General features: G+C 41.2%; 1 protein-coding gene across 3 annotated transcripts in view; it reads left to right on the top strand.

The window, feature by feature from the left end:
- The first annotated feature begins 3553 nt into the window (after positions 1-3553).
- Positions 3554-25076, top strand: part of foxj3 (forkhead box J3) — an 86675-nt gene continuing 65152 nt past the window's right edge. The window contains exon 1 of one of the 3 annotated variants that reach the window (XM_019359255.2): positions 3554-3914. The gene's annotated coding sequence lies outside the window, so the exon portion shown is untranslated. The remainder of the gene's footprint in view (positions 3915-25076) is intronic. The other 2 variants (XM_005453461.4, XM_005453462.4) reach the window with 2 other exon arrangements.

Raw genomic sequence — 25076 nt, 5'->3', positions numbered from 1 at the left:
GAACTGCATCATTGAAACCTCCTTTTCTTTGGATGTTGGTGCGCGTTTGTACATCTAATTTCTGGTAAGTTTTGAAAACGATTTAAATACAAGCTTTTCGGGGAGGAGAAAAATACGTTTATTTGGAATTCAATATAGAAAAAATGATATGTTTTATTTTGCTTATGTGTCCTACAAAGTTCTTCACATGTGTGTCTTGTACATGTCATTTGTGTTTAAATCTGAGATTAAGATGAATATTAATAATAATCCAAACCAAAAACAAGTGCATTAGAAACATGACAATCTGAACATTTTTATTGTTATTTTTAATTTTAGGCAAAAGTAATGTTTTTATAGTTTAAGGGAAAAGTCTGCTTTTGTGAATGCGTTTTTATTTTTAATTTCTTTTTCTTTCTTTCTTTCTTTCTTTCTTGCTGTTTTTTAAATAAATAAAGCACTTACTGAGCAGCTAGTAAGACTAGAACAAACCTATAGAAATGTAAGTGCATTACAATATGATCCTTCCAAGCCCTCTTTCAATCTGTTAGCTTCGAGCTAGTTTAATCTCATTTATCTCAGAATAAATGTGTTTTAATTTAGGTTTAGATTATTTCATTGCATTCCAGCTGAGTGTGCAGATCTCATGTCCTCTAAACTCTGCTCCTTAAGTGCGTCCTATTTCACTGTTTAAAAGACTCGACAGTCTGTCTCTGTGGGAATCTGGGAAAATGTGATGGGAGCCGATCTCTGAGCTCTGCCACCATTGTCCCATTAAAAAGTACACAGCAGACATGGCATGACAGGTTCACAGTCTTAGGATTCCCCTAAACCACAGCTGGTTAACCACTGGTTAAAACTTAATTTGTTTCACACTTGGTGTGTGTGTGTGTGTGTGTGTGTGTGTGTGTGTGTGTGTGTGTGTGTTTTTTGGGGGGGGGGGTGTCATGCATATGAATGGATACAGGTCAAATACGAAGCAAAGCAGCTTAACCGCACAACAGTATAAAGGTTTTTGGGGGTTTTTAAGTTTTCAATATTTTTGTGGTTTATTGTGTGTGTCACTTTCATTTCAAAGTTTTATTTTTACTGCTATCCAAATTTGACCTGAACACTATGTAAGGGTTAAAAGTGTATTGCACAGTTTTTATGTAATATTTTATGTAAACGTGACAGGAGAGTTTATTTCTAGAAATGAAGTATAAATTCTTATTTTTAATTAAGTGAACAATTTTGTTATTATTTGAACCCCTTCTTTGTTGTTGTTGTTGTCACTGTTATGACACCATCTCATAGTATAAGGCCCTTACCAGGCGCCTGTGGCACTTTTTTAAAACTGTGTTGTTTATTTGTTGTTTATTGTAGACTGTACTATTTTTTTTCTTCATCAAGCTGCTGTAACACAACAATTACCCTTGTAGTATCAATAAAGTATCTCTCTCTCTCTCTCCCTACAATAATATACAGTATATAATAAATATATACATATATACAAAAAGATGTAGCTAAGGATAGTCCATTTTCAGGATTTGTGATTTTCAAAAATTAAAGAAATCATCTGAGAAACTAACGAATGACAGATTCTTTAACAAAACAACTCACAAAAATCAGCTGCTTGGTCAGTGTGAAGACTATTTTTGGATATATAAGTTTTATTCACCATAAACTTTTTATTTCAGCCTAAAGTGGCACATCATAAGCTAGAGGAGGGCAGGCTGAGCCAGTATACCTACAAACCTTTTATTTTAAGACTTTAATCGTTTATCGATTGTTTTGTTCCATATTTTTAGGATTTATTAGCGGCAGTTCCGTAATCGACCGGCAGGTGGCGCTGCTGCACCGTTGGAAGGACAGTTACACCACTTCGGCTGCTACCTTCACGTGCGTATTTGATTGCATTGTTTTCCCTTCCAGTTTAAGCGCATGCGATGCACATTTGTAAAAGCTAAATAACTTTTTTACTAGATATCAGAACAATATGATATCTGTTTGCATAACTAATAAAATAACTATTAATTATAATAATGATAATAACTAATTAATAAAAAATATATGTGGATGGAAAATTCTAAATAAATTATTAATAATAAAAATAGCTGGAAAAAAAATTAATCGATGTAGTGATTGCTTGTATTTTTTCAGGATCACTGTTTTGCACTAAAGATGCCATGCTGATATTTCTCTTTTGATTGCCTCTGCAAGCCTCCACGTTGAAGGTCGAGCTTTATGAGTGGAGTTAAAGGACATCCAGATATTAGTGAGCATAAAACCTTCATACTAATTAAATTATTGCAACACTTTGGCAGAAGAACTGACAGAACAAGTCAAAAAGGCAACCAAATTCCTCACATACAACAACCACACCTTTCACACACACTTCCAGTTTCTTAAATTATCCCATATAAAAAGCCCAGAAGATGCATGAATGAAAATTAAGGCGATGCCACAGTAAACTTTTCCTTCCGTTGTTATAATACTGCTTACAATTGTTTTGAAGTGACTGAGGGCACTGAGGTCACTGAGCCCATTAGTGTCATGTTATTGCTGGCATTTTTTTTCTCTGTGAATTTATGGTGCAGTTTACATTGTGCAATGGACATTTTAAATAGTTTTTAAGCTCGCTATATTTACATTGGCTCGGACCACTTACATGTGTGCACATGCTCCTGCAGTAAAGGTTGATTCAGTACAGGGTTAAGATTAGAAACACCAGCCTGTTATTTTTAGGTCTTTTTCCCCCCAACTGTGGTCCTGAGCTAAAACTGTGCACCTTTGTATGGAGATGATCCTGTCTCGTGCTGATTCAGAACACTAATGCTTCTCTTTTATCACTGACTATTTCATTTCTCTGAAACACCTACTCCTGAAAGATGCACATTTTAATTAAACTCTTTCATCCGATCTTTGATCTACATTTCCTGTGGGTATCACTTCCTAAAAAGGCATGCTTCATACAAGTTTTTGCAAGTAGTAACTTATTGCAGTTTCAGCAGTTAATAATCAATAATCCGAGCAACTTAAAGAAAAAAATTGCTGCATGAGGTTTGATTTAGAGATACTATTTTTTTTTTTTTAAATTATCTTCGAGGGATTTGACCCTTTATTAACATTTTATTAACGTGTGAGCTATCGGCAGACTTGATGGCTGCCACAATTTATAACCCATTTATTACAATGAAAGCAGCATACACCCATTTAATAGACCTGGAAACCTGTTAGAGCTTGTAAGTAGGCTACAGTTTTACTAAATGATTTAACCTTTGAATAACTGTAAATAAAGCCACTGGTTAAAACTTACACACCTTTTATAAAAATAAAAAAAAGGTGACTTATCAGACCATGTGGACTGTATTCAACTAACCCCCCCCCCCCCGCCTCCTGCTTTTATTCTGTGATGTTGCCTCTATTTTTCTGCGCACTTTGAGCTACATTTATACCCAGTGCGCAATAAATAAAGCAGATATCACGGATCATTTTTATTGATTGAAGTGCTTTCGTGTGTGCGGGTGCTTTTTCCACTGCGGGCGTGTGCATTTAACCGCGCGCTAGTTTCTGTGGCGGCAGGGGTGGTGAAAGACAGAGAGAGAGAGAAAAAAAGAAACCTTCATGTGAGCTGTCTATGTGAAAGTAGTTCCGGGCACTTAACCCAAAGAGGGGAGAGTCCCGGATGTTGGCTCGGCCGCCGAAAGAAAGGCGAACGGGTGAAGGCGGAGAGAAGCTGAAGAGGGACGCCACGGCACCGCAGGCACACCGGCGAAGCCACGGTCACAGCGGCTCTTCGCACAGGACGATAGCGTCAGGAGCGCAGGACATCCCCGAGGGGGAGGGCAACCCGCTATCCGAAGAAGAGGAGGTGAAGGAAGGGGGGAGACAGTTACTCTGAAAACTACCGTGAGGATTACAGAGAGCCACCGTCACAGCAGCTTTCACCCTGAGTAAGTGAGCTACGCGGGCATGGAAGTTGAACTAAGGCCCACGAAATGGACGACTTTAACGGGGAAGTGAGCTGCACTGAAGTTGTGGGGATTGCGCCCAGTGAACAGGCCCTGACACACGGCTCTCCACTCGCTGTGTCGAGGCGTGAGGGGGGACTCCTGTTTTTTTTTCCCCTTCTTCTTCTTCTGCTCAGGAAGCCAGTCAGTGTTTCCCCCGTGGTCAGTGTCAGTACACCCCGGCCGTGCTGCTGCAACTCTCCAAGTTGACAGCTCTTGCGTTAGCCTGCTAACACCGCCGTGCAACCGGTGACAACTGACAGGGCAACTTTGACAGCTAGCTAGCCAGTTTTGGTAGCCAGCTAACTTTAGCAGAGTGTTGTGGGCGCTTTCTCAAGGGCCAGGGCTAGGTGTGTTTGTGTGTGTTTGTGTGTATGCTTGTGCTTTTCCTCGCTTTAGGTGGCTGTATAATGACCTACCCCAGCCCTCCACAGCTATCGTTAAGCTAGCTGTTTGGTATGTGAGACGATGTGTGTCCAGCATGGAGTGAGTGTGTGCGTGAGCCCAGTGTCATTTGGCTTTCCTGTGTGCTCTGACGCTATTTGACTCACAGCTGTTGCAATGTGTTTTCTCGTCTGTCAATCGTCTGCTTCTCGGGCGAGGTTATAAATTCCTGCAGGAAAAATAATGATCGTAGCATGAAAAAGATGGGGGGGGACCCCCTCAAAAAACTAGTCGACCTGTGCGAGAAGGGCGAAGGATTGTCATGAGGCTGGGCAATCAACAAGTGCAAAGCGTGTTTCAGGTGCATTTTACGCCGCTGATTTTGATCTTCAGTCTGCCTATGTGCCGCTGTGCATTGTCCTGAGATGGCACAGCCGGGTGTTGCTGTTAACTCTTTGGTCATTTGTGCAAGATTTCTCGGGGCATGCTTTTTCTTATCTCTTATGTTTTTTCCAGTAGTGAGTTTGTGATCGTTCAGAATAAGGCATACACACACTAAACAAAAAACCAAACCAAAACAGCTGTGACATTTGCTTGCAGTTGTGTACAAAAACGGCGCTCTTCCCTTTTTATCCCGACTACCTTTATTAAAAGATGGATGACTGAACTCTTAATTTGCCCTGCTGTCAACTCGTGCAGGCTTCATCAACGGATTCAGTGTGCTATTGCAGAGATGGGCTTGCAACGAGCTAATCATCATATACTCTCAATTAAATTTGCCATAAAGCCAGAAAAAAAGGTTAAATTTATGACTAAATCCAAGCATAATAAATCCCCCCCTAACATCCCAACCATGCCAGACCTTATGCTTCAACTAACAAAATGCCCAGAGCGTTAGTCAGCACCCACAATCAAAGGTCAGACCTGGTTTGCTTCTTAATCACCCATCCTTTAAATAGCAGGCCCACAGAGCTGTCTGGATCGAGGCTATCTGTGCGTGCAGCTGTAGAAGACACATGGTGTTTAAGTGTGCATGGTGTTTGAAGTTGTTCCATCCAGGTCACTAGAGCCACAGTGGTTCCATTAGGCGTATTGTGGGGAAATGAGCATGCATGTTTACCCCGTCATTTTTATCATTCGAGTTTCAAGAAATGACACCAAACAAGATGTGTGAAAAGTCTTAAGGTTGCTATGTTTGTTTGTTTTTTTTGGTGCTTGATGCAATTCATTAAAGTCGCCTTTTTATAAATGGTGCTGTTTTTATAAGCAAGATCTGTCACCGGGCTGTGTGACACTGGTAGTATTTGTAGTTTTTATCTGACTTGAAATACAGCTAATGCATGCTTTTTAAAGACTGCTGCAAAAGTATACATTACAACACACACACAGACACACACACCCATCTAAAAGTCTCTCCCTAAAGCACTGCTGTAACATCCATTTAATTCCTTTTAGTTTGTAAGCAATGCTGTTGTTCATTTCTGTTTAAAGCTAAAAATGCTGGGCAGGCTCAGACTTGGAGGTTCCTTCGTGTGTATTATGGCTTAGTGAGTGGACTCAGTTTACAATTTGATATCAAACGGAGCCTGGTTTGGGATTTTATTTATCATAGTAAGAAGAAAGAAAGCAGTTGTTCATCTTTGGTAATTGATTGACTATTTGAGAAGAAAGTGAAAAGCACATTACACACTGTAACCATTTTTAAATGTGCATGGGAGGATGAGATTCAGGTTCATCTGTAGTTTTGACCTACTGTGGTTTTTGAAGTGTCCTGACTAATGGTTTTAAAAAAAAAACACCTACCAAGGTCTTCTAATGTTCTCTGTGTGTGTGTGTGTGTGTGTGTGTGTGAGAGAGAGAGATGGCAATAACATTTATCTGCCATCTCTGAAGAAAAATTAATTTGTTGGCATGTGCAGAAGACAAGGAACATAAATGTAAAATATTGTATCACAGGTACTGTTGTGCTTGGAGGTCTATAATTTAATATACTAAATAGAATAATGACATGATATTGGGATAATTTTGATGTATGTCAGGGGTCAGAAAGCCAGTATTGTACTGTGAATTCAGAACAGCTTTTTACTTTTTTTGAATATGAGCTCATTTGGTATTCAGTATGTGGCCCCGTGCCTAGCCGGTCTCACTGAGAGGCTTTTTAATTTCTCCCCTTGTTGAAGTGATTATTCAAATGGCCATCCGTGAGGTGCAGTTATCAGACTCCTGGTGCTAGTTGAGCCTGTGGCAACATGAAGGCACATCACAACCCCCCCCACCGCCCTGTGTAGTTGGACAGCACCCAACAGGTACCCTCTGTTGCAACCCCTATTAGACGGTCACATCTTCCCCCTCAGGCTGAAAACCTTTTGTGTTATGCGATTGGCAGATGGCAATTTATTCATGAGGACTGCTGATGCTTTGGGTCAGAGGGCTCTGTTTAGTATTTTTTACAATGACTTAGTTTTGGTCTGAATCCAAAGTGGGCTTGTTTCAGTCTTTTTCTCTCTGCTCTGGAATGTGAAGTTATTTTAGGTCTTTTTTTTTTTCTTCCCTCCTCACTTCATCACCCATCATCTTGTCCTTCAGTGTGTTTTTCTCCTTGGATGAGCGAAAAAACAGGATCTTCCTTCTCGTTTCAACAGCTGTTTGCTCTGCATGGAGGCCAGGCTCAGGCGCACTGACTGGACAGTTTTTGGGGGGTTTTTTGTTGGAAAAATTCTCCCTGTACCCTTCTTATATCCCGCGTTGGAAGTTTCGCTCTCATAGAAGCCATGTTTGGTGAGAAGAGACTGGCTCAGTCTTCATTAGCAAAGCCGTGCATCACTAGAATGCAGATGAGCTATGAAGCCATTCATCTGCTGGAAATGCCTCCCTGATTCCAATTTGAATCTTGTTTGCAGTCACATTGTGTGAGCCCACTTCTCCATGTTAAAGAAGTCTCTTTATGTGAGAGATCAGAGGGGGATAATTGCACTTAAGTGAACCTCATTTAGTGCTGGCCAGAGCAATTACAGTAACTGCAGTTCTAGGCATTTTTGGGGCCTGGAGCAGCTGTCATTGAGTCTCTGTAGCTGAGATATCAAATGGTGAATAGAATGGCATTGCCATGGCATCATGGGAATGGCATATCCTTGGATGGATTTTAATTAGTTTTTGCAGGTTTTTGCTCAGCGCTTTTCTTTTTTTTTTCTCCATTTGAAGAAAAGCATAATTAAAAATGACAATTAGAAATGCATTATTTTAGTAATGATTGAAAATAAATTATTCTCAAGGTGCTGTAAGGTGAAAAAAGCCAGCAATGTTTCTTCAGGCAAAACCCCCTGGGCTTGAGGGAAATGTTTTATCATTAATGTTATTCAGGAGCCAAATTTTGGGTTTTGCTCAGCTGGGTGCTTTAATCTATTTTTGCTGTAAATTAATGAATTTTTAAAGAGCCCCTCGCTGGATACGGGTGGATGTGGGAATGCAGCGCTGGTTCGGTTTTCAAACGAGCCTCTCCTCCTCCTCCTCCTCCGTCACCCCCACCCTCCTCACGGGATGGAGAGAATGAATTTGCTGAAGCACTACACTTTTCATTTTTTATTCATCCAGCAATCCACTGTCTAGTTCTCCTCATCCTACCTCCTCCTCATCTATTGAGTTGAATTTGTCAGTGAGCTAGTCTTGTATGCGCCAATTCACGTCCTGGATTGGAGTTGGGCATAGATGTGAATCGGTGAGGGAGTCATGGGATATTTAATTCAACTGGCTCTTTGGCTCATGTTATCAGTACATTTGCTCAGATGCATGTTTTATCTAAAAGTGTTTATCGATTTATGTCTGTCTGACTAATCAGGGACGGTCTCTTTGCAAGGGGAACTACAGTAACTACCCACACTAGAGCTTGCCGGGTAAGTTTAGAAAGTGGAGAAGAAATGGGTGGGGTAGGGGCGGAGGGGAGAGGAGGGGTGTTTGGCGGCTCTTGTATTGCATGGCGGTTTCGGTGAGTCATTACAGCCTTGTGGTAGCAAGAGGGATATATATTTTTTTAAATTTTGTGGCAATTTTACTATAAATGTGTAGCTTGATCTTTTTTTTGCATTGGGTTTAAGCAGAGGTGCGTGACCAAAAGTGTTACGAAAATGATGGTTAGATGGTTTTACTGTAGTAGATGTGCAAAGGAAATCGGGTGCTGCAAGTCATAATGACGTGAAAACAAAAGTGTTTCTGAGTAAATGCACGTTATATGTGTGCTGTAGCTGTGTCGTGTGAGATTTTACTTACATGAGTGCTAATGAAGAGCCAAATCCTAAATGAATAAGATGGGCCTCAGTTTTCAGTTCCTTGACGGATTTAATAATTCATCATATTGTTTGCTTTGTCCTTGAGTTTTAATAGGCCCTCGGTATCAGTGTAGGCTTTTTTTTTTCCTTTTGGCTGGTTGCTTAGTAGAAGGAGTTGATATATGATTCACACTCTTAGGAGACCTTCGCGCTTTGTGCAGGAAGGAGAGCTCGCTAAGCCGACGCAGCTTAAGTAATAAGAGTGGAGCTTTCATCCTAGTATTTGGTATCTGTTTTAATCATTACTTTGGCTCGCGTGGCAGAAATAAAATCCAATTTTTAGGCAGCATTCCTAGAGAACAGGGAAATTTTAAAACTTAATACGGTAGCACTTACAGCTGACTAAACAATGCAGCTTTTCCTGCATACCAGTCGCCACAGAACTTTCATTTATGACATATCTTATGAATGGTGGCAATAACTGCTGCACTAAGGTCTCTTCATGAAATGACACTTTAATAACATGATATTCCCAGATGTTACCTCCAGCTCCCGCCTGTGGACTGCATGCATGACATGGCAATTTATAGGTGATAGCTTAGCAATAATACATAGGGAGCATAACGTAAACCAGACTTGATTGAATATGATAATCTCTGTGCTGTGAGATGCAGCAGCTGGTTCACAGGTACAAGCACACATAAACCACTTAAGATGTACAAATTTACAGCCAAGGTGAATTCACTTGCTAAAAAAAAAAGGTCAGCGGTGTGCGGTTGGATAATCTCTTGTGTGCACGCCACTTGCTTGTCTACTACAGCGGTATTAGTGTCTGAAAAGGAAGCATGCAATGCAAGTTGCAATTCTGTGTGCCCTCCTAGGTTTATTGCCTTTATAGCATGATTGTGTTAATGCTGTTGCAATGTAGTTATGGTAGGGGAAAAAAAGAATTGTCATTTGGTTGAACATCAGTCTACAGACTCCAAAAGGCAAAGTCAGAGAAGGTCAGTTTTAATTTGGTCCACAATCCTAAGGCAGATTGGTGAAGTTGAATGGTGAGGGCTTGCCACATCACTTAGGTTCATACTCTGCCAGCAGTAAGCTGGTGGCTGATGGATCATTCATCATGAAATCACAAGATAGAACCTGTTTGAGCATTTTTTTTTTAAATTTTTTTTTTTTTTATCACAACTGAAGGTTGTGTTAAGCTGCTTCATTTCTCTATGTTGTGATTTCTGACAATGTTAAAGTGAGCCTGTCCAGAAATAGCTTAATGCAGAAGTTAGAGTCTGTGTGTGATGTGGTGTGTGAGGCTCATGATCTGTAAGGACCAGTGCCAAGTTCTGCAGATGTGGTGTTAGTTGGGAAGGAACTGCGGTGGATCTCTTAGACTTGATGATTTAACACTTCTTCTTCATACCCCTTGCTTGTGCCTCATTATCATCTGTAGTGCTCAGAAGAAGCGCCCGTCAAAAACCTCTCTGCTATCGTCATTTGTTGCTCTTTTTTTTTTTTTTTCCTGTGTGAAACCTGATGGATTAGCCTTAGTACTTGGAGCCTCCATCTGTGATTCAGAAAACCCCTAACAGAAGCCAAGGATTCTCTCTGTGGAGTTGGAGGAAATGTTGATCTGTGTGTGGACCAGGAAACCCACACGTGGTGACTTGCTCTTGCCCCATCGTTCCCTCCTTCTTGCTCTCACACGTAGTCAGTGTCTTGATTATGGTTTCACATTGTCTCTTCCCTTCTTTTTCTCTCTCTGCGCCATACTCTCCTGTGCTCTTCACTTAGCAAACAACACGTCTGCAGAGAATTCAGAAGAATGCATCTTGTTACTAGATGAGTCATACTTCCTCTGGTCTGCATGCCTCTCCCTCAGGGTGGATGAATGAGAGGGCGGAGAGGTTAGCTGGAGGAGGGGCTCGGTGGCTGAAGCAACATGGTCTGTGCCAGTTGCCCAATGTAATTAAGAAGGTATCAATGCATTGGTCACAGGCCATGAGCTGCCTAGATCAGCGCTGCCTCACAGATGTGGTTGTCCCAAGGTGGCTACGTGACTGACAGCTTTGACCAGGGTGAGTCACTGCCTTCAAAAAGTAACTGTTTGGAAATCTCAGGCTCTGACCCCATAAGTCAGCCTCTCTGCCAAGGTGCTGTGGCCCTGGGAGAGGAGCCCAGAGCCTCAGCTCTAGGGAGAAACAAGACAGCACCTGCAATTTGAGAAATGTCTCTGGTCTACTGAAGGAAATTTATAAGGCAGAATGAGAAGACTGTAGATGAGTTTGTATGCAGTTACTATGCTTCAGTGTTTCTCAGGAGGCCTGACTCTGAGATAAATATTTTAAAAATAGATGAAATTTTTTTTATTTATTAATTTTTTTGGTGTGAATTTCACATGCAGTTAAGTGTCTAACACTGGTTTACTGGTTTTAATTTCCTAAACGTATGCTTTCAATTTGGCTTAATTTCACTTTGCGTCACAAAATGCACAGAACTGAAAACAATTTTGATTATCTGTATAAAGCTGATGAAACAGTATCAGGCCTCTCCTGGCTCTTGCTCTGCCTTTCCCCGTACCTGCTCTGCTTGGTCCCCTGCCAGAACCTATGACTCACAGGAGACTGAGTGACCTACTTTTTTTTTTTTAGTCTTCTAGGAGTGCCAGAAGATCTTTCTTATTTGCAAGACGATACACTGAGTAAATATAAGTCAATTAAAATGCACTTAATGCACCCATTTTTGGATTTAAGCACCTAAAGGCTGTGTCAGCATGGCAGCCACCTCGGAGAATTCCTTTCATTATTACAAGCAAAAAAGAAACGTAGTAAACAGGCGAGCTTTGATATCTCATTAGACGCAAACTGAGTTTAAGGCCACACTGGCTCTCATCAAGCAAATTTAAAAATATAACTCATTTAAGCGATCTCATAATCCTGCTATATCTCTGTACTTTTATATTGCTCATTCCCACTTTATCCAGGTTGTCAGAGATTATGGTTTCTACATGTAGACAAAGCATTTAAACAGAATCAGTGAAAGCTGCCTAGTCGGCTTTTGCTGATTCTCAAGGCCTAGTCGGCTTATTTTTCTCCAATGATGGAGTTCTGGCTGTACTGTTGAGGTGAAGTTTGAACAGTTGCTTTTATGTATGCCACTGATTAGGCAGGAGATAAAAAGTTTGGGTATACATGCAATCTTTCAAATGCCTGGTTTATAGTTTGCCCACCTCTAAAAAGAAAACAGGGATGGGATCAAAAGCCATAGGATCACTGAGATGGCTTGAGCTGGTTTTTGATTGGAAAAATATGCCGCTTTGCACCAGATGGAATTTCCACTTTAATCGCTAATTGCCGTTTTTTGGTCGTGTTGTCTCTCATTGATGCAGAAACAAGCTGTGCAGTTGAATGTGCTGTCTTGGCTGCTCTTTTTCCCTTCTACAAGGCTTGGCTTCTTTGATATGTCAGTTTTGTGTTAGTCTGCCGCCTTCGTCTTGACACGATTGGCCCCGCTTGCTCCGACCTCCTGGAAACCCCCCAGCATGCCCGCCCCAGGGTGTGTGTTCAGTCATTTATTCGGCTTCCTCTAAAAGACTGCCATGCCTTCACTTCCCTTCTAGTTTCCCTCCTCTTATTAAGATGCAGAAGGCAGAGCAGTGTTTGGTCTGAAAGGCTTAGTGCTGGGGAGTTACTGGTGTGTACAGTGGGGGGTCAGGGAGGGACTGTAGGCATGGGGACTTCAATGACTTAATGTGTGCTGTGTGGCCTCGGCCACACTTGTGCTAAGTTTTGCAGGCAGCTCACATTGCTCTGATTTATGCCTTTTTGTGCGAGTCCATTCACAGAAAGTCAAAATGATGCTCTGACAAAAGTGACTATAATTGGAGGGGAACAAATTATGAAGTCTTTGGTTAATGCAGATTGCTGCTTGAGTTTATGCCTGATAATCCCTATTTAGTCATCTGAAATGACTGCCTTTTTGAAACCTCTTTTATTTTTATCATTTCCTGTCTCCAATGAATTTTGTCACGTGTTTTCTTCTTTCTTTGAGGTCCCAGTGGTGAACCACTTTGACCATCAGTCGAGCATTTTGATTCTCTTCTTTGCTTTATCAAACATTTTGCTCTCAGTGAAATCCTCCAGGCGCCTTTATAAAGCTCAAGCCTAGAATTTCTCAGTCCAGTGGCACACCTACATTGTTACCCATTTACTTCAGTATATAATCAGCCTGCTATAAAAGCGTGACCTTGAATTTGCTGGTTGTGTGGTTCGCTAGAATATTGCTAACAAACCAATAAGCATGGCTTCGAATCTACACTAGTGGTACTGGTTAGGGGTGGGTGTAACCCACAATGTGAAAATATTACAATACATTGGCCTCTAACAATAGTATCATAACTCTTTGTGTAACTAAAGTACAAAATAAAAAACCCTAACAAAAAAAGCATAAAGCAGGTATTCATTTACTGGTATTTGTATATGCCCATGGCCACTTGCTTGTATTGGGTTGGACCCCCATTTGCCTTCTTCATGGCATAGATTCAACAAGGTGCTGGAAACATTCCTCAGTGATATGGTGATATGGTCCATATTGAAATGTGTGAATCTCCCTTTGCATAACATTCCAAAGGTGCAGAGGTCATTTGAGTAGAGTGAACTCGCTGTGGTGTTGGGGAGGGGGGAAAAACACTCTGAAATTATTTGAGCTTTGTAGAAGGTATACTGTGGTCATAAAGGGAGGGAGGTGATCAGCAAGGAAGGCTGTGGTGGTTAAACCATGCTCACATGGTATTAAGGGCCAAAAGTCTGAACCAGTAGCAACCTGAACTATTGTTACAAAGTGGGATGGACCCATGCTTTTATGTTTTTTACGCTAAATGCTGTCTTCCATTGTCAAATATTGGTGAGCATGTGCAAATTGTATGCTGGCTTTCCTGTTCTTAGCTAACAGAAGTGCGACCTGGTGTGGTCTGCTCCTGTAGCCCATCTGCTTCAAGTTTTGATGTGCTGTGCGTTCACAGATGCTCTTCTACAGACCTTCCTTGTAACAAGTGGTTATTTGAGCTACTATTGCCTTCCTATCAGTTTGAAGGAATCTGGCCATGCTCATCGGACGTCTGGCATCAAACAAGGCATTTTCACCCAGAGAACTGATGGTTGCTGGGTTTTGGGGTTTTTTTTGTTTTGTTTTGTTTTGTTTTTTTTCCCCTATAATCTCTACAAACCCTTAGAAATTGGTTTTGTGAGAAAATCCCATAGATCAGCAGTTTCTGGAATACTCAGAAGAGTCCATCTGGCACAACAACCACGCCCATGCTCAAATTCACTTCAATCACCCTTGTTCTCTCTTCTGATGTTTGGTGTGAACTTCAGCAGGTCATCATCATTATGTCTTCATGCCCAAATTCATTGAGTTGGTGCCATGTGATTGGCTGATTAGATGTTTTCACGAACACATGTTGAACACATGTACTTAACAAAGTGGCGTGGTGTGTGTGCGTGTGTGTTAATAAGTTATAATGGCAGAGTTTTAGCTCTGTAATTAGCTCACCTCTGTGTCTGCCATTTTCCCCCTGTTACTGTCTTTATCTTCCCTTAAAGATGGCTAAATAGTAACTCTGGTAAGTCAAATTAGTGGGAGAATCAGAGCGGCTGCATGTTTTGGGTCAATATTTGGCACCAGCCTGCCGATAATTGCATTGCAATATGAATATTTTGTATCACCCCTGGCACTGGTGCCACCTAGTTTTGTTTTTTCTTCTGTTACCATCCATCCATCCATCCATCCATCTTCATCCGCTTTATCCGAGACCGGGTCGCGGGGGCAGCAGCCTAAGCAGAGAAGCCCAGACCTCCCAGCCACCTCCTCCAGCTTATCCGGGGGAACACCAAGGCATTCCCAGGCCAGCCGAGAGATATAATCTCTCCAGCGTGTCCTGGGTCTGCCCCGGGGCCTCCTCCCGGTGGGACATGCCCGGAACACCTCACCCAGGAGGTGCCCAGGAGGCATCCTTGTCAGATGCCCGAACCACCTCAACTGGCTCCTTTCAATGTGGAGGAGCAGCGGCTCTACTCTGAGCCCCTCCTGGATGGCCGAACTTCTCACCCTATCTCTAAGGGAGAGGCCAGCCACCCTTCGGAGGAAGCTCATTTCTGCCGCTTGTATCCGCGATCTCGTTCTTTCGGTCACTACCCACAGCTCGTGGCCATAGGTGAGGGTAGGGACGTAGATCGACCGGTAAATTGAGAGCTTCGCTTTTACACTCAGCTCCCTCTTCACCACGACCGACCAGTGCAGCGTCAGCATCACTGCAGCCGCAGCACCAATCCGTCTGTCGATCTCCGGCTCCCTTCTCCCATCACTCGCGAACAAGACCCTGAGATACTTGAACTCCTCCACTTGGGGCAGGAACTCATCCCCAACCCGGAGTGGGCACTCCACCCTTTTCCGGCTGAGAACCATGGCCTCAGATTCGGAGGTGCTGATCTTCATTCCCGCTGCTTCACACTCGGCTGCGAACCGTTCCAGTGCGAGCTGGAGGCCTTCACCCGATGAAGCCAACAGAACCACATCATCCGCAAAAAGCAGAGATGAGATTCTGAGGCCACCGAAGTGAAAGCCCTCCGCCAGTTGGCTGCGCCTAGAAATCCTGCCCATAAAAATTATGAACAGAACCGGTGACAAAGGGCAGCCCTGGCGGAGCCCATCACCCACCGGGAAGAGTCCGACTTATTGCCTGCAATGCGAACCAAACTCTTGCAACGGTTGTATAGGGATCGAATGGCCCGTAGCAATGGGCCAGACACCCCATACTCCCGCAACACCTCCCACAGGACACCCCGAGGGACACGGTCGAATGCCTTCTCCAAGTCCACAAAACACATGTAGACTGGTTGGGCAAACTCCCATGCACCCTCAAGTATCCTTGAGAGGATAAAGAGCTGGTCCAGTGTTCCGCGATCAGGACGAAAACCGCATTGTTCCTCCTGTATCCGAGGTTCGACTAGCGGATACAGGAGGAACAATGCGGTTCTGTTACCATCTTCTACATAAAATCTCATCATGACCTACAAAATCTAGATGACACAATGCTGACCAATTAATCATATTTTTGGTGTCATAGCGATATGCACATTGAAGATAGAGGAAACGACTTTCTACAGACTAAGGAAGATTTACTTATCCATATTTTTGGGGGTTGATGTTCAGGGTTTTTCCTCCACACAAAAATTCCTCAAAGAGTATCAGAATAAGAAATATATTAATCTTAAAGTTTTCAAAATCAGGTGTCAAGCATAAAATACATTTTTATTTATCGACTGCCCAGAAATAACGCGAGAGACTTCTAAGTAATGCAGCCTCGTTGCCTTTAACTATATGTAGATCAATTGTGCTTATGTGCATTAAATGAATTGTCACCAGCCAGGTTGTCAGGTGACAGGATGAATTCATTAGTGTTTAGCAGGCTATCATTTCTGCAGAATGAAGGCCAATAGCAAACTTAGGTGACCAGTGTTTCCTCTCAAAGAAAAAATAAAATAAAATAAAATTACTATAACTTGAAATAACATATTTTTGGCTTTGGCTAATTTTATCACTTCTTCACTTTGGTCATTTAGTTTCTAAGTAAACAACAGGTTTATTTCAGACTTTAGAGACGTATTCAGAGAGGATGCTTTAGAACTTAAATATCAGTTAGTTTCTATTGTACACTTTATTTTTATCTATCTCTGACTACTGAGATAACATGATAGTGGTAAATGAGCAGCATAGCGGATGTGGTAATACAGAGTGTCACATGTGGCAGAGAAGTCATCAAATGTCATACTACAAGGGACCATTGAACATTTTTGGTGCAACTTCACCTGCTCAGTGTGCATGACAGCAGTTAACAGTTTGCCCTAATCCGTAACAAACAAACCCAGGTTTAATAATTTAGAGACTTGAAGGGACCTAACGTGCATTTTCTTATTTTGGTTCTGCCATGTTTTGGACAACTTTTTTCCCCTCGTCTCTTTTTTTTTTTTTTTTTTTTTTTTCTTTTCAAATCTCATGTATACAGTTCTTGTTTATTAAAAAGCCCAGTACAAGATAAATAAGGATTATTGTACTGTGAATCATACAGAACTAGTGTAGCATAGCCCAAAGATTGAAAATATGAAGTTGAATGTTAGCATGAAAGGTCTGCTTAACTATGTATATTATACTGATTATCTTGTTATAAAGGTTGATAAATATGTGTAACTAATAAGGATTTTTAACGTTCTTTTTTCCTTTTTTCTCTTTTTTTCTCTTTTTCAAATTTATTTATTTTTTAAATTCGATTTTAGGTTGTTGAGATATTTTGTTTATTTTTTGTTGTTGCCCTGGTTACATCTTGGTGCTTATGACGCCACCATTGTCGCCCCGGGACAGTACAAACATTGCAGTAAACGCTCTCAAAGTGAAACACTGATTTGTCTTGTCTGATCTGTCATTTATTTTCTGCTCGACAGATTGTGGTTACACAGTCAAATCACCCTGCTGTTAAAAAGCGTCACTGCTGTTAATTCATATATTAAATATTGTAATAAGTGCGCCCTTCTTTATTCTTTTGCACAACTGTGTGTTGTAGGATTTGGTTAAAACTAATAAAAATTAATTGAATATAGAGGGATTTGGTAATACTTTTTTATGTTAGGGCCGCCAATCAGTGCTTTTAATCCATATTTAGCGAACATTTCACACATTTAACTACTGGCAGTTTATATTGTTGTATTTTCAAAGGGCATCTATTTTCGCCCAAATAAGAAAATGGATATGAAAGTCTTGAAACACAAAATAATTTCCAAGTTCTCATTTTTAATTCTCCTTATTTTATTTATATGCTTAGTAAGCCATCATATACCTATGAGTCAGAGCAGACTGAGTTGGATTTTCCTTCACCCTGTCACTCGAAACTACAAAATTAGACTGTTTGTTAGCTTTAGTTAAATATGTTTCAAGTGAAACATGAAAATGAGCTTGACGACCCAAACCCATTTTTTAAAAATTTTTTTTTATTCATGGATTTTGCATTTCCACCAAGGCTAAGCATTTTTCTTTTTTCTTTTAGAACACTAACTTCTTGGGTTGGTGGGGAACTGTGCAGGTCAGATCTGGAGCTTGCATGGTATAGGACTGTCTGCCCTTCTTTCACACTGACTCATGTTGCATGGCACATGATTCACCACTTTCGCCAATGAGTCATCCTCAACAAAAGCGCAAAAAGGGGACCAGAAACAAAAGACGGACCTTTCTTTGCTACATACTTGGCTTTTCTTTTTTGTTTGTTTTAAAGCAAAGTATGTAACATTTGCTCACTTTGCATACTTTATGTGATATAGCATAATTTGCAGCAATAATCACTGTGCGGTAGTATCACAGTGTGTTTTCTGCCATTGCTCCAGTGATAGTTCCTTGCCAACATCAAAGAAGACAAATGACTAATCAGAAATGCTCCAGTTTTGCAGTTTTACAGTCTAAAACTAAGAAATTTAGTAGCAAGAAAAATTATATAGCCTTCTTAAGGCATAACAGTTCAAGGAGCACATGGACACAATCAGTATTCCAATAATTATTTTATTTTCCAGTAATCGGAAAAAATTCAAACTTGCACCAATTGCGGTATACGAAACAATATATATATATATATTTTTTTACTTATGATGATTAAAATCCATTTGTAAGGGTAATCTAATATTAGATTAGATTACATCATGCTCCTCTTCAGGTACTTTAACTACAAGTAACAGATTATTAGAAGTGGCTGTCTCTCCAGTGAGATTCTCATCCCATGGATGGACTTCATTTCCAGAGTGTTGGTTTGCTGCTGGCGATGTTGTGCTCTGCAGCCTCAGTGAGCACAACCATTTCTGCTTAGAGTGGCCCTCCAGCTTGGAGAGCAGAGCAGGACAAAGACTCCTGTCACCAGCTGCAGCCCAAAATGCTACAGGCCGTCCGACTGCGGGACGAGACGCTCACCGGAGAGGCAGTTATGTTATTCTAGCAGCCAAGATAGTGTGCCAAGCATGAGACTGGAAGGAGCAGGAATAGGTTTTTTTATTATGATTAATATTTTTAATTTTTATTTATTTATTTATTTTTTAAGCACAGAGGGTGTTGTCTTCTCTGAGGGGATTAAAATTAAAATACTAAAATGACTTGCCAGATGTATAGCACTTAATATACCTGGATGGCCCGCCCCAGTAAAGTCTGTGTGGGGAAACACTCCATCGTTCTTAGATGTGTGATCTCTCAGTGGGAATGGAGACTGGCTGCACAATAACACAACTCTTCCTTCCAAGTTTTAGCAGCCTTAAGGTAGATTTATTTAATTTTTTTCCAGTTCAACTCCTGCATGCAGATATATTTAAACTGAATACTGTGCAATGTAAATTCTTTCTGGGGGAGTATCTCTGAGTTTGTTTGCGTATATGCGTGCGTATGGCCCCTTTAAGAAGCCTGCATTTGTTTTCTGACTGTGTCTGGGGCCCAAACTGGAGCTCTTTCTGTCAGATGAGTGAAGCACTGCAGAGGCAGCCACTGGGAGTTCTGTTTCATCTCTTCTCATACTGCTCTGGAGCAGACATGCAAATCCGCTGTAATGAGCGCAGCCTGTGTGGTGGTGGTAGTAGTGGGGGGTGAGGAAAAGGGGGATGAACTCAGGAATTTAAGCTGGAGAAAGGGAAGGTGGAGGGAAAAAGGTGAACCGCAGACAGCTCTGCCAGCTAGGAGAACATGAGAATTTAGGGGGAGGGGGTGGGGTTTCGAACAGAGTAATGTCTGGAGCGTTGGAAGTGACAGAGAGTCTTCCCGCTCAAATCAAACATTCATTAGCCTGCTGTGGCTGCACTCTTCCCTTTGGTGTTGAAACACAGAGGTAAAGATGCAAATGGTGCCATGTTAATTAGCCTTATCTTTTACACCAGCAAGACATGGTGTGAAATAAAAAAAACAAAACCCTGCTTCATCATCACCACCATTAGCAAATGTAATGAGGCTTTTGTATAGACTCTGCTTAAAGTTTAGCATCCTACAGTGCTTGTTGTAGATGCGATCTTCTGGTTTCCACATTTCTGGGGATTTACAGTTTACTAAAAAAGAGAGAAACATTTAACAAAACACAACAACAGCCATTTCGATTGAGGAGTATCTTGTGATTAGAAGAATAGCTTCAAGATAAAATCAGATGATTGGACAAAGCACTTTACCCTCCCTAGATTCTTTAAGCATCCACAAACTGGATGCTTCATGTGATGATTTATGAAGTAAAATACAATGCTGTTGATTGATGTGCATTAGGAATATATCAGCTGACATCCTCACTGCAGTCTGTAAAGTGCATCATAAACCTCATTAGTCTGTCCAATAGCTCCTTGAATGTAATTTTATTCAATCATAAAGAAGTAAATCTCTGGTCAGTGTTGGGGTGCTTTGGCCTGTCTCCATCCAGTAATGTAAAGCACTCAAGACTTTTGATGAGCTCTGCAGATCAATCAGAGGTTAACAGGCACTTCACATAAGCTGAGGCCTACTGTATGCCATAGAGTCCTTAAATCTACACGACTCCTTCTGGCTTTTGGATCCAAATAGACCTAGGAAATATAAATTCCAGGATCTTAAAGTTAGAAACTAACCTAGGAAATAAGACTCCATGTTTGAAGAAACATGAAGATTAGGCAAATTAGACAGATAGTGGATTAAGGCTTTGTCTGAGACGACAGTGTGGCGGTGGTGTTCCTTGTAATGCATGACTGTACGACATGTTGGAAAGAGGATGTGCACACTCTGGAAGAGAGAGCCAAGAAAAACAAGGCATTTTTTCTTTTTTTTTTGGTTTGTTTGTTTGTTTGTTGTAGTTTTTTGGAAAGTAAAGTTTGATTATGATATTATGTTGAGACAAGTTGCCAGTATGCATCGTTTCCTACAGAACTGGATTATATTTGTGTCACACTCTTGCACAAATGCAGACTTGCTCTTTGTGACAGAAAACACAATAATCAGCTCCTCCTCCTGTCCGTGAACTCGAACTCCACTGTCTTGGACTGCAGCTCCTCCTCCTGCTCTGCAGTCGTCATGAGGTTAGAGTAGCTGAACCAGCTCTCCACCTGCTTCAAGTTAAGCTCAGAGCGGGTCGCAGGAGCAAAACAAGCACTGCTATCACAAGATGCAGTCCAAGATGGTAGAGTTTTGTGGGTTGCCAAAGCAGCAGCCTGCCTGTAGAGGAACAGTGGACCAGGAAAGATTGAAGTTAGCGGGTTAACAGCAAGTGGCCTTTCAAAACAAGAGCAAGGGAATTGATCACAATGCAGTCAGTATCTCTTGATGGCCCACCCAAGTATAGTCAGTGTGTGGAAACAATGAGTAAGTGTAAGTTTCAGTTGTATTTCTCTCACTTACTCTCTTTGGCTCATCTTTTTTAAAACTGTGGTCAAAAGTCAGTCCCATGCAAATAACTGTTGTTTAAAAATTACGAACACATTGACTATCTAGTAATTGTACAGATTCAGCCAGAGTATTCTGATTCTAGTCAGAATTACTATATTTTTTTGAGGCTTTTGTTTTACTACTACCAAGCATTTGCTGATCTGTCAGTGCTGCTTCTGAACTCCCAGGTGTTAAGTTGTTTGCCCGCTGGAAAGCAGTGCTTTGGGAAAACAGATTCTGTGGGAACATCACTGTTTACTGCAGTTAATTTGCACCTCGGTTCTTCAAGAAATGCTGCAGCTCGAAGGCCTTGCATCTGTGGGATTAAGTGTTTTTGTTATATGTGAAAAATGACACACAGAATCAATAGACAGACTGGGCAGTTCGCTGATCAGTAGTGCTGATAAACTCTTGTTTCTGAGGTATTTGATGTATTATATTGGTGTGGAAAGAAGTCCCACCTCACCACTACACCTTCCTCCTCTAAAATGAAGAGTTCCTCATTGGAAACACCACAGTCATTTCACAATAGTAGAAGAGCAACTCCTTCTGCTCGTGGCTCTCCTGTCTGACATCACTCTCAAATTGCCGTCTGACGGCTTCTTCACACTGGAGGGAGTTCCTGTGTTGCAGGGGGTTGGGCTGTCTGCGGGAGTGTTGGGTGGGGACACAATTGGAGTTCCTAAGGGTGTTTGAGGCCTGTGTTTGTATTGCTGGATGATTTACCAGGAGTACCGTTGCTGCTCCTGTAGTTTAACTGGTTAAGTGAAAAAAATTTAGCAACATGGGTATTTGGGCTCAGTCTGATGTGTGACGCAGAGTTGCAACTTGTGTAATGATATTCAGGGGCTTCAATAGTGTCTTGTATGTTGCAACCAGGCGCACTGGATCTCAAAAGTCTGATGATTATGGGGCATTCATCTGCCTGTGAGAAATGTCCTTGTGTTCATACTGCAGCGTTGAGTCAGCTGCTTAACAACATCCGGTCTGAGTAGTTACTTTATGATGGCTATGTTAATCAGTGGATGAATAGAACTATTTAAGTTTCGTGCCATCTTGTGGACTGTTACTCCGGGGATCATAACATACCTTTGCAGAGTAAATGTCAGTAGAGTTTACAGTGGACCACTTTCCTTCATGCAAACACAACTTCTACTCATACAACAGTCTAAGTGCTTATACAGCTTCCTGGCTGAATCCTGCAAGAGTGGGATAAGTGTTAAAATTTATCATTTAGATTTATCCTCTGTTAAACTGTTCAACTTGGTTATGTCGTGGCCTTATTTTTCCTTTTCCAGTTGCTCCTAGAGCAGTTTTCCCACAACCGCAATCTCTTAACTATATTCAATTATGGCGATTAGTTTTGATTGCCTTTCATCTATATATAGAAGAAATGTTTAAGTAAATTTAAACAAACCGCATAATAGAGGTCTATTTTAAGGCTATCAATTGTCATAATGTACACACGTCAACCTTAGATGAGTCACATCTTTATTTTGGTTTCTGTGTTGTATCAGACTGCCAAGATGTGCTGTTAGCTTAGTTGTGCCCAAACAATGCAAGTAGCAAATCCAGTATTTGCCTAAAAGCTTTTATTCAAAAGCACCAGAGGCTGAGTGCCAATATATCTGAGTTACCATCAAATCTCCTCTTGTAAGGTTAGAAGTGGAAGCCAAGAACTTTTGACTTTAGGCCTAACTCACGTGTCTGCTGTTTATTATGGTAAATCCACTCCTTTTGTGATGACCTATTGTGCCTCTTGTAAGGCAGTAACCTCACATCCATTTCTTTGCCAGTAGGTGTTTTGACTGCAGAGCTTAAACCAACAACGATTGCTGTTACCTTCCCCACGTTATCCACACCCAGATAAATAGCAACATTGTCTCCAGGAAACCAAATTAATTGAAATTATCTGGAACGTAGCAGCGTGAAGAGAACAGGTATAGACACCGACAGCTGTCTGTTCCACATGAAAACAAATTCCTGGTCCACTCATTCCTGGCCTGGCTGCAGACAGTCTCGGTTTCATGTTTTTACTCGACCGCTCTCTCCTTAATCAGCAGTAGAACTGAGCTGCGTCCAAATTATCATGGAAGTCATCTGGAGAATGCCCAAGGAATTTATTGGCTTGTATAAACACAGACAATTCCTGGTGACGCAAGACAGCGTTGTTTAATTCGACAGCTGATTACAGTGCTTTCATACTGTATTCTGCTACAGTGGCTAAATTGTTTCTCTTGTAGACATATATGATAATTATGATCATGGTTTAACTGGACTGCATGTGGTGGGTGTGCGTGCTAATGTGTGTCCGACCTGCATATTATGTATTTGACAGAGAGAGTCTGCAGAACAGAAACCTCCAGTATCTCGGTGGCTAAAATGCCTTGGTAATGCTGAAGAATGGAGAGTGAAGAAAATATGTAACTATTGACCCATGACTTCCCAGGCTGCTAATATGTTGTGTGCCCTGTTGTTGTGCAACTTCCAATGCAGTGTGCATTATCACTCAGGGGAAAGGGCACAGATTTATGGCAGGTGGCTGACTCTCAGCAATATGCCCTGCAAACCTTGATCGTAGTTTGCTTTCATTTCGCGTGAAGCTGCACTTGCGTAAGCCTTGTATTTGTAACACGCAAATTCACTCATGTAAGTGTTTACATGCTCAAAAGCCACGTCTCAGTGTGAGCGGGAGAGTATATATGCTATATGTCATCAGCGGACCGTATTATTATCTGCAGGTACAGTACGACTCCGGGAGCATTTTAAAGAGCCTGTACAGAGGCGCAGTAAACCACTGAAATGGGACATGAGGAGTCAAAGAGCAGCGCTTCAACAGCTTAATGATGTAGAGGCATCCAGCTCTGTCAGGCAGTAAACTCTTTAATATGCTGTTAATTATTTCTGAGAGATTGAATATTGATTAAAAAGCAAAATGGTTTTAATTATAACCCCAGTTCTAGTGCCATTATAAATGAAGACGATTTTTGGCTTTACGTGAGAGGAACATCTAACAGATCAACCAAAACCGCAAGCTATTTCAACTTTGATTTTGTTTTCTTTGTACTTGGAGTTTGAAAGAAAATTCTGTCTCAGTATAACTAATGTTACAGCTCCTTCAGTCTGCTCCCGCTTTAGAGCTGCCAATGCTCATCCACTCTGTTTTGAATTTGAAATTCATGACCCGATTGCTGCTCTTTGTTATGTACTCAGAACACGCATTGCCCACATAGGTAATTCCTTTAAATCATGCTTGGGTTATTCTGGCATCCTTTCTTTTTAACATTTCTTCATTGTTGTGTCTCTTCCACATTTTTCACATTTATCTATGATATATGTCCGAGCTGTCACTGTGTACTTGACAGACAACTGAATATGTGCTGGTCATTTAGACCTAATAATCTTTTGTAATTCTCATCATATTAGAATTACTTGACCATGCCTGTTGCTCAGTGTTAATTTCTATTATTGATTACTGTGGCAGTTTGTCATTTTAAATTAAACCAGCAGTTTTAGCCCAATTTAAGATAAACTAATAGACTGACTTGCAAAACTGTCTGTACAGTTCACTGTCATGTAAGGTAAAGAGAAGTGGCGTTTCCTCACCATTAAGAAGCTTGAATCAGTAATTTAAAAAAAAATTGCTAGCAAAGAAAATGATGACTTGATTATTAAATCGATACAAGTCATCAACCTATGTTTTTATACCCCACATAGGTCTACATTTCCACAGTTAGTCTTGTGTTCCGTCTCCCTCCTCCCACCACGAGCTAGTCATGGGAGATGGCTGGTGGGTACCTGTCCCACTGTCACAAAGTGCTTGCTCATAGGAAGTAGTCTGATTGCTGGGGTTTTCTCTGTATTTCTATAGGGTCTTACAGCATAAACCATCTTTAGGCAACTGTTGTTATCATTTGGGCAATATAAATAAAACTGAAGTGACTTGTCCTTGATATTACTGCATTTCTTTTACTATTTTTAAACTCCTAAAGAGAATAACTTTACTCAGGTGGTG

Source organism: Oreochromis niloticus, linkage group LG5 (genome assembly GCF_001858045.2).
Source record: "Oreochromis niloticus isolate F11D_XX linkage group LG5, O_niloticus_UMD_NMBU, whole genome shotgun sequence".
Lineage (NCBI taxonomy): Eukaryota > Metazoa > Chordata > Actinopteri > Cichliformes > Cichlidae > Oreochromis > Oreochromis niloticus.
This window is presented reverse-complemented; position numbering and strand designations above follow the sequence as displayed.